The following is an 8,787-nucleotide window of genomic DNA, read 5'->3' as shown; positions in this document are numbered from 1 at the left end:
CCAAGAGGACGCCATCATCATTTAATCATACAGTAAAGCTGCATGCCCTAGGGAAAAATTACAGCTGTAGTTTCCCCTTGCTTTCAGCCGTTCGCAGTACCAGCACAGCAAGGCCGTTTTGGTTAGTGTTACAAGGCCAGATCAGTCAATCATCCAGACTGTCCTTGCAACTACTGAAAAGGCTGCTGCCCCTCTTCAGGAACCACACGTTTGTCTGGCCTCTCAACAGATACCGCTCCGTTGTAGTTGCACCTACGGTACGGCTATCTGTATCGCTGAGGCACGCAAGCCTCCCCACCAACGTCAAGGTCCATGTTTCATGGGGGGCTGGCGAGAGTATGCCGGTAAATATCGCAGCCCTTTTCTTGCTGGTCTTTGAAGTCTTAACCTATGCGCTGTTGAACGGCAGAGTCCCAAACTCACCTACACTACGTTTGTGACTGGATTACTCCCTAGACTGTTATATATGCTGCAGACGACTTTACTTCGCCCTGGTTCTGCTTTTCGTTAGCCGGTCACTTCGTGAACTCCACCGACATTGATCTCAGGAACCGCGTGTTTGTTACCACCCAGCTCCTCGTTACCGTCAGTGCGAGTGATCGAAAACTCCGTAGGAAGCGTGGAACTGCAAACGGTCCTCTGATAACCTTTTCACATTAGCGACAGTTTCCTTCGTGGCTAGGATGACGCTGGCTTGAAATGATAATTAAATCAAGACTCTAAGATGTCGACAGGCGTTGATATACAGCAACGGGGACAGTTGAAAATTTGTGCCCCGGCCGGGACTCAAACCCGGGATCTCCTGCTTAGATGGCAGACGCTCTATCCTCCTGAGCCACCGAGGGCACAGAGGATAGTGCGACCGCAGGGAGTTATCCCTTGCACGGTCCCCGTGAGATCCAGATTCCCAACTTAATGTCCACACACTATATTCGTAGTGCCCCTGCCCATTACACTCATTACTCGCGGCAGACAATCTTTACGAGTCCCGTAAGAGTTCGGTCAATGCGTGTGCATCGAGCACAGAAGGAGAAAGTCAATGGCCAGTTAGCCTTAACTATATGAATATGGAACAGATACCATCTTCATAAAGTTAAGGCTATCCGGATGGAACAGATACCATCTTCATATAGTTAAGGCTAACCGGCCATTGACCTTCTTCTTCTGTGCTGGATGCATACTCTTTGCCCGAACTCTTAAGGGACTCGGAAAGATTGTCTGCCGCGAGTAATGAGTGTAATGGGCAGCCGGTCGGAGTGGCCGAGCGGTTCTAGGCGCTACAGTCTGGAACCGCGCGACTGCTACGGTCGCAGGTTCGAATCCTGACTCGGGCATGGATGTGAGTGATGCACTTAGGTTAGTTAGGTTTAAGTAGTTCTAAGTTCTAGGGGAGTGATGACCTCAGCAGTTAAGTCCCATAGTGCTCAGAGCCATTTGAACCATTTGTAATGGGCAGGGTCACTACGAATGTAGTGTGTGGACATTAAGTTGGGAATGTGGGTCTCACGGGGAGCGTGCAAGGGATAAATCCCTACAGTCGCACTATTTTCCGTGCCCTCGGTGGCTCAGATTGATAGAGCGTCTGCCATGAAAGCAGGAGATCCCAGGTTCGAGTCCCGGTCGGGGCACGCATTTTCAACTGTCCCCGTTGATGTATATCAATGCCTGTCGACAGCTTAGGGTCTCGATTTAATTATCATTTTATTCTAAGAGAGCTGCATGGTCGCCGATGGTATCTGTTCTTTCGGACGTGTTAGTGATAGACGGTCTCGTCAGTGGCGTTGACAGATACAAGTATACGTGGAGAACATGTCTGGAAGAACAGATATCATCTTCATATGACGTTGGTTTGTGTCTCTGGCGCGTATGCTGACTCTATTTGTTGATAGAGTTTCTCAGCAGGTCTTGTAGTCTTCGCTCCTCGATACTCATTTGACCCCATGTGAGTGGCACAGACATCTTTGGCAGTTTTGTCTCCAGAATTGGGAGTCGTCTTGGTGCGTTTATCCGCTGTTGCCATTTTGCTTCCCCTTGCGGTCGATTAGTGAACGACTTGATTCTCACCTTCGATAAGTTCACCGAACAATAACATTCGTGTTGATTTCGCTAAATTTCAGTTGACGGCGCCTCGCTGCTCCATTTCATTGCCTCGCAGACAGGCCAGTCAGGCTTGTAAGGAGTCAGTGCGCTGCGTGTGAGCGCAAGTTCAAATGGTTCATATGGCTTCGCGTCTTAATATCTCGGGATGTAATGGGAATATTGCGATGCAATCAACGCCATTGTGTACGTGCTTTGTCTTGCTATGGATTGATGAAGAAAAAATATAGGAGGTCCATTTAAAAAAAAAACATAAGTTTGTGTTAAAAAACACATATGCTTTCGTTTTAGAATGTTTCCAAATATGTACATTCATGGGCCCCAGCCCTACATTGATACCGGTGAAAGTCGTTTTCCAATAGCTGTCATTGTTCCAGAGATATTTTGGGTGGACAAGATAGCTGGGACACCCTGTATATCGGATACAAACATAAACGTGCTGCTACCTTTTCTTCGTGTAACTGTGGAGCACTTATGGCGTGACGCGATTGATAGCAATCGGCCACTTTGACCTCCAATAACTCACGTACTATTTAAGTTATATGCCTGTAATTCATACTAATTTAGGTTTTCACTAATAGCTTTCTAAAGACACAGCGATCGACAAAATCGGATGAAGCGTTTATATTTTGGAAATTCGTTGCTTGGTGTTACTTGTACAATTTACTGTCAGATACTAAATTAATAAAGATATTGAAAATCTGATTACACCATCAGAACCATCTCGCAAATAATAGTAATATACATGTTTCTTTTTGAGGTATCATGATTCATCTGGCTACTATTAATTTCTATATGAACTGTGAAATGTCAGCCATTAAGGTTTCCACGCACTCCCGGCGTGTCTCCTTCATCAACACAGCATCACCATGGAATTCCCAGCCATGTGGCTGGACCGGCCGTCGTGCGGCATCACGCGGTTGCTAAGCTAACTTTCAGCACCACGTGGTCGCTGCCGGGCCGCGGCTTTGACGGGCGTCCTGTGCGGCCGCCCCAACTCCTAACATATAATATCTCCAGGGCGCCACAACTCGCCCCTTAGCTCACAACCTGTTGAAAGGGACTCAAGAACATCATTGGAAATAATACAAAAATGATTCAAATACAAGCTCGTAAGCTAACGCTGCAGTGGAACTTGTACTTTAAGAGAGGAGTTGGTTGGTGCTACAGGTTTACGAAGCGTCATTGACTTAGCATGCGAACCAAAGCCAAAATACCTCAGAAAATGCCACAAGAGTATGAAGAGAAAATATTATCTTTCCATCACTTTACTATTAAACATCGAAAGAAAACAACTCAAATAGTGAACATGGACGAAACTCCTGACATTTGATGTGCCGAGTAACCGAACTGTTTGCCATGAAAGGTCCTAAAAACAAGTGGACATGAAAAATTGCACTAAACCTCCTGAAATACCGCCAGGTGTTGCTGTTCACGTACGTGGCAAGGGTTGGGTGGACCAGGCTGGTATGAAATAATGGATTAACTGAGTGTGGGAGAGAAAGAAAGGTGTATTATTGAAAAAGAGTTCTCTTCTTTTGCTAAATCAGTTTAGCAGTCTTTGAAAGAGTCTGTGAAGGAGAAATTGAGGCGGAAATACAGAGCTTGCTGTTATTCCGGGAGATTTATGCTTCACAATTGCAACCATTTGATGTCTGGATAAGTAAACCATTTAAAGTGTGTATGAGAGAGGAATGGAACAAACGGATGATAGATGAAACCCAAAATGAATTCACGCTGAAGGAAGATTTAGAGCGACCTACAACCAAACAAGTGTGTCAGTGGATAAAACAGTCGTGGTCTAAAGTGAGAGAACGCATTATTGTTAAATTCTTCAAGAAGTGCGGCATAAGTAACACTCACAATGGCAGTGAAGAACATCTTATACAGGATGTTTCAAAAAGGACTTTATGACTTTGAAAATTCATACAAATTAATTCATGATACCTACAGCGGTGATTGTAGTGTCAATTTCTAGGGAATACATCAAGTTTCGTCTCGCATAATTCGCTGGGCCGAGTCGCATCATAAGGAGCGCTAGCCGTAGTTACGTTGAGGAAGACTGCCTTCACTGGACACTGTGTGTTTTGGTTTGAAGTCGGCGACAACAGTTCAGCGTAGTTTCCGTACTAAGTGCATTAAAGATCCTCCTAGTAGGCCTACAATTTATATGTGGCATGTTTTGTAGAAACAGGGTGCTCGGTAACACATGGGAAATCATTAGGTCGTCTAAGCACATCTGACGACGTCATTGAGCGAGTGAGACAAGGTTTTGTCAACAGCCCTACGAAATCGACCCGGCGTGCAACTCGCGAACTGCAAATCCCACATATGACTGTTTGGCGTGTGTTGAGAAACTGTTTACATTTGAAACCGTACAGATTGACGACAATACATGCAATAAGAGCCACTGATAAAACTGCTCATAAGGAATATGCAAAATTGATCACATGAGTATGAACATTTCTTGGACGAAATCATCTTTTCTGACGAGTCGACTTTTCACTTAAGTGGCAAGGTTAACACACCTGACTAGGATTTGCAACATGTTCGTGATAGCCCTAAAATGAACGTTTTTTGTACATTGAGCAAGAACAAAGTGTACGGCCCCTTTTTTTCCGTGAGAGAACCATCAACGGAATGGTGTACCTGGAGGTGTTACAACAATTTTTGATACCACAGATCGATGAGGATGACCCAGAACGAAATGTTTACTCCATGCAAAATGGTGCACCACTCCACTACCTGGCTGACGTTCGGGATATTCTCAGTGACTTCTTTCCAGGCCAATGGGTTGGCCTTTATGCGCCAATTACATGGCCCCCACTTTCCCCATACCTGATACCACGCGGTGTTTTTTTATGGGGATTCATCAAGGATATCGTGTTTGTACTTCCTGTGCCGGCTTCTCCACCTGAACTTAGAGCAAGAATTTACGCCGCCACTGAGCATGTTACACTGTAATGCTACAGCGAGTTGGGAAGAAATTGACTTCCAATGAGGGGTGTGCAGGATACCAACGGAAGCCATATACAACATCTTTAGTTTAATGTAAAAAAACTTGATGTATTTCCCTCAAAATAACACTAAAGCTAGTTCAATATCCTCTTTCAATAAATTTATATGAATTTTTGAAGTTGTAAAGTCCTTTTTGACACACGCTGTATATGAAGAGGACAATGAAGAGGAAGAATAAGAAGAAAAAGAAAGTTCAGATGACGAATTTCTGGGGTTTTAAAGGTCAGTTCGGTGTTATAAACTAAGAACTTTTTCTGGTCTGGCTTTGCGTTGTAATGATAAAAGTGATAAAAATGTTATTATTTTAAAATTAAGGTGTGTCTTATAGTCTGTAGCGTCTTATAGTCCGTAAACTACGGTACCCCCCCCCCCCCCCCCCCCCTTGGCATCGCATTGCAGATGATTCAGTGAAGGCTGGCCGCTGTGGCTGAGCGATTTTAGGTGCTTCAGTCCAGAACCGCGCTACTGCTACGGTACGGTCGCAGGTTCGAATCCTGCCTCGGGCTTGGATGTGTGTGATGTCCTTAGGTTAGTTAGGTTTAAGTAGTTCCAAGTTCTAGGGAACTGAGGACCTCAGATGTTAAGTCCCATAGTGCTCAGAGCCATTTGAACCATTTGTTTCAGTGAAGCAAAGACTCGCTAGCCTTTCATCATTAGGCAGCCACCTCCTTGAAATCTTCCGGTGCTCTAAGAACCCATTAGTGATGTCGTAAACACCCCTGTACGAAATACCAGTCTCTGGCAAATGTCCTTGAGATGCACACGCCGATCCGCTTTCACCATTCCATTGCATCCACACAGGCAAATGTTCTCCTCAGCCGGTGACGAACGCAACCTCCACAAACGCTTATTCTCATGCAAGTCTTCACAGCCTTTTGCGACCTCACAACACCACCACCTCACGCTTCTCAGAACGGCACCCCTTTCCCCATACCTGATCTGCTTTCCCTGTGGATTTCGATGGGCATTCGTCCCCTGCACCATAGAAAACGAATCACACTTCGTTGCTCACGCGCCATGGATGTGTGAAACAGAACCGCCACCCTCAACAACTGACAGCAGCGCCGTGCCACGGAGCTACCGAGAAATTAGGCTGGGCCTGTCTGAGAGAGGTTGAACACTGGGAATGGGTATGTTGACTTTGCATTTAAGACCATAATTTGACGCAAAAGATAGGGGAAACGACCTTCTCATTAGCCCTCGTATTTCAATGGAGAGACTGCTGTTTTCTTCCTTTTCAGGCATTGTGTGGTCAATACAGTACTAGTCGGCGTCATCCTGTCCTTGTGATCGCCAGTGCAACACACGGTGTGTCTGATTATCTCCGCTGCATGAGGCGTCTCCTGGGAAACTTCCTGTCCCCAATTTCGCCTTTCGTGTAATTCCACAATAAACAGCGCCTGTGACGGTGGACTCGCTTCGTTCCCGCTGCGTCTCTGGTCTCGTGAAGTCTGGACGCGATTAACGCGGCGTCTTTGATTTGGCGCTTCATTCTTGCCCTGACTACGCGCTCGCTGGTTCCGAGGTCGACCGCCGTCTCTCCTATTTGAGTCAGTTTGCCCACCTCCCGTATTCTGGCCAACCTCTTGTCACTGCGCGGAGTCGTACTTTGCTCTAGTATGTGGAATCCTGCCCACTTGTGTAATATAGAGTGCCTAGGAAGCTGTTTTCTCGGATAGCTAGACAACATACAAGCAAATCATATTAATGGAGTAATTGAATTTGAAACGTCCCCTTAGAAAAATTATTGAATTACTGTGCTGGTAAACCCCTTACGTTATTTGATTTTCAAACAGCTGAGCAGAACTGAACGTACTCAGACATTTCGCTCTTTACTTATTCTGATCGACATTAAACTGACACACAATATTTTTAGCGCAACGCAATCTGACTTTCAAAAATCCCTACAAAAGAATGGCCCTGACTAACAATAACCTATACCTTTCATGAATCACTTACCTCAGAAAAATCTTCGTTACTCTAACTACTGCAATACAGCGAGCGCCACTACTGCCAGCTAAATAAAAGATTCTAACTACTGAAGGGACTAACTACTGATAGGCATAGTTAGCAAATGAAAGATTTTGATAAAGAACAAACAATGTATTTACCTTAATAGTGTTCAAAAGTCATAATATATATATATATCAGTTCATGACATCCAGTCTTACAAATTTACTGTCTCTGATGGACACACGTCCAGATCATCCGCTCTCAAAACTCCGCCATCTCTCTCCCCACATGCACCACTGCTGCTGGCTCACCTCCAACTGCGCAACGCTACGCGCTGTTAACAGCCAACTGCCCAACACTACAATAGCAAATTCTAACAATGCAAACCAGCCACAGACTGCACACAGCACAGCCAGTGATTTTCATACAGAGCGCTACGTGGCGTTACCAATATAAAAACCTAAACAGCCTACTTACAAATTGACAATACCTAACTTGCGTGTGTACAAGGTGGGTCGCAAGCAGTTGGCGACATGCAAATAATCAATGGCCTTCGATAGACTTAATTTCCATGCACGCAATTGATATACACTCCTGGAAATTGAAATAAGAACACCGTGAATTCATTGTCCCAGGAAGGGGAAACTTTATTGACACATTCCTGGGGTCAGATACATCACATGATCACACTGACAGAACCACAGGCACATAGACACAGGCAACAGAGCATGCACAATGTCGGCACTAGTACAGTGTATATCCACCTTTCGCAGCAATGCAGGCTGCTATTCTCCCATGGAGACGATCGTAGAGATGCTGGATGTAGTCCTGTGGAACGGCTTGCCATGCCATTTTCACCTGGCGCCTCAGTTGGACCAGCGTTCGTGCTGGACGTGCAGACCGCGTGAGACGACGCTTCATCCAATCCCAAACATGCTCAATGGGGGACAGATCCGGAGATCTTGCTGGCCAGGGTAGTTGACTTACACCTTCTAGAGCACGTTGGGTGGCACGGGATACATGCGGACGTGCATTGTCCTGTTGGAACAGCAAGTTCCCTTGCCGGTCTAGGAATGGTAGAACGATGGGTTCGATGACGGTTTGGATGTACCGTGCACTATTCAGTGTCCCCTCGACGATCACCAGTGATGTACGGCCAGTGTAGGAGATCGCTCCCCACACCATGATGCCGGGTGTTGGCCCTGTGTGCCTCGGTCGTATGCAGTCCTGATTGTGGCGCTCACCTGCACGGCGCCAAACACGCATACGACCATCATTGGCACCAAGGCAGAAGCGACACTCATCGCTGAAGACGACACGTATCCATTCGTCCCTCCATTCACGCCTGTCGCGACACCACTGGAGGCGGGCTGCACGATGTTGGGGCGTGAGCGGAAGACGGCCTAACGGTGTGCGGGACCGTAGCCCAGCTTCATGGAGACGATTGCGAATGGTCCTCGCCGGTACCCCAGGAGCAACAGTGTCCCTAATTTGCTGGGAAGTGGCGGTGCGGTCCCCTACGGCACTGCGTAGGATCCTACGGTCTTGGCGTGCATCCGTGCGTCGCTGCGGTCCGGTCCCAGGTCGACGGGCACGTGCACCTTCCGCCGACCACTGGCGACAACATCGATGTACTGTGGAGACCTCGCGCCCCACGTGTTGAGCAATTCGGCGGTACGTCCACCCGGCCTCCCGCATGCCCACTATACGCCCTCGCTC

General features: G+C 46.7%; 1 non-coding gene across 1 annotated transcript; it reads right to left on the bottom strand.

Annotated features, from left to right (window-relative positions):
* Positions 1-771: 771 nt before the first annotated feature.
* On the bottom strand, positions 772-846 carry Trnar-ucu. The gene has a single exon. It is a non-coding gene; the product is annotated as a tRNA-Arg (tRNA).
* Positions 847-8,787: the final 7,941 nt, after the last annotated feature.

The sequence above is a fragment of the Schistocerca piceifrons genome, chromosome 3 (genome assembly GCF_021461385.2).
Source record: "Schistocerca piceifrons isolate TAMUIC-IGC-003096 chromosome 3, iqSchPice1.1, whole genome shotgun sequence".
NCBI classification, from domain to species: Eukaryota; Metazoa; Arthropoda; class Insecta; order Orthoptera; family Acrididae; genus Schistocerca; species Schistocerca piceifrons.
Note: the sequence above shows the minus strand (reverse complement) of the source record. Positions and strands in the feature narration are given on the sequence as shown.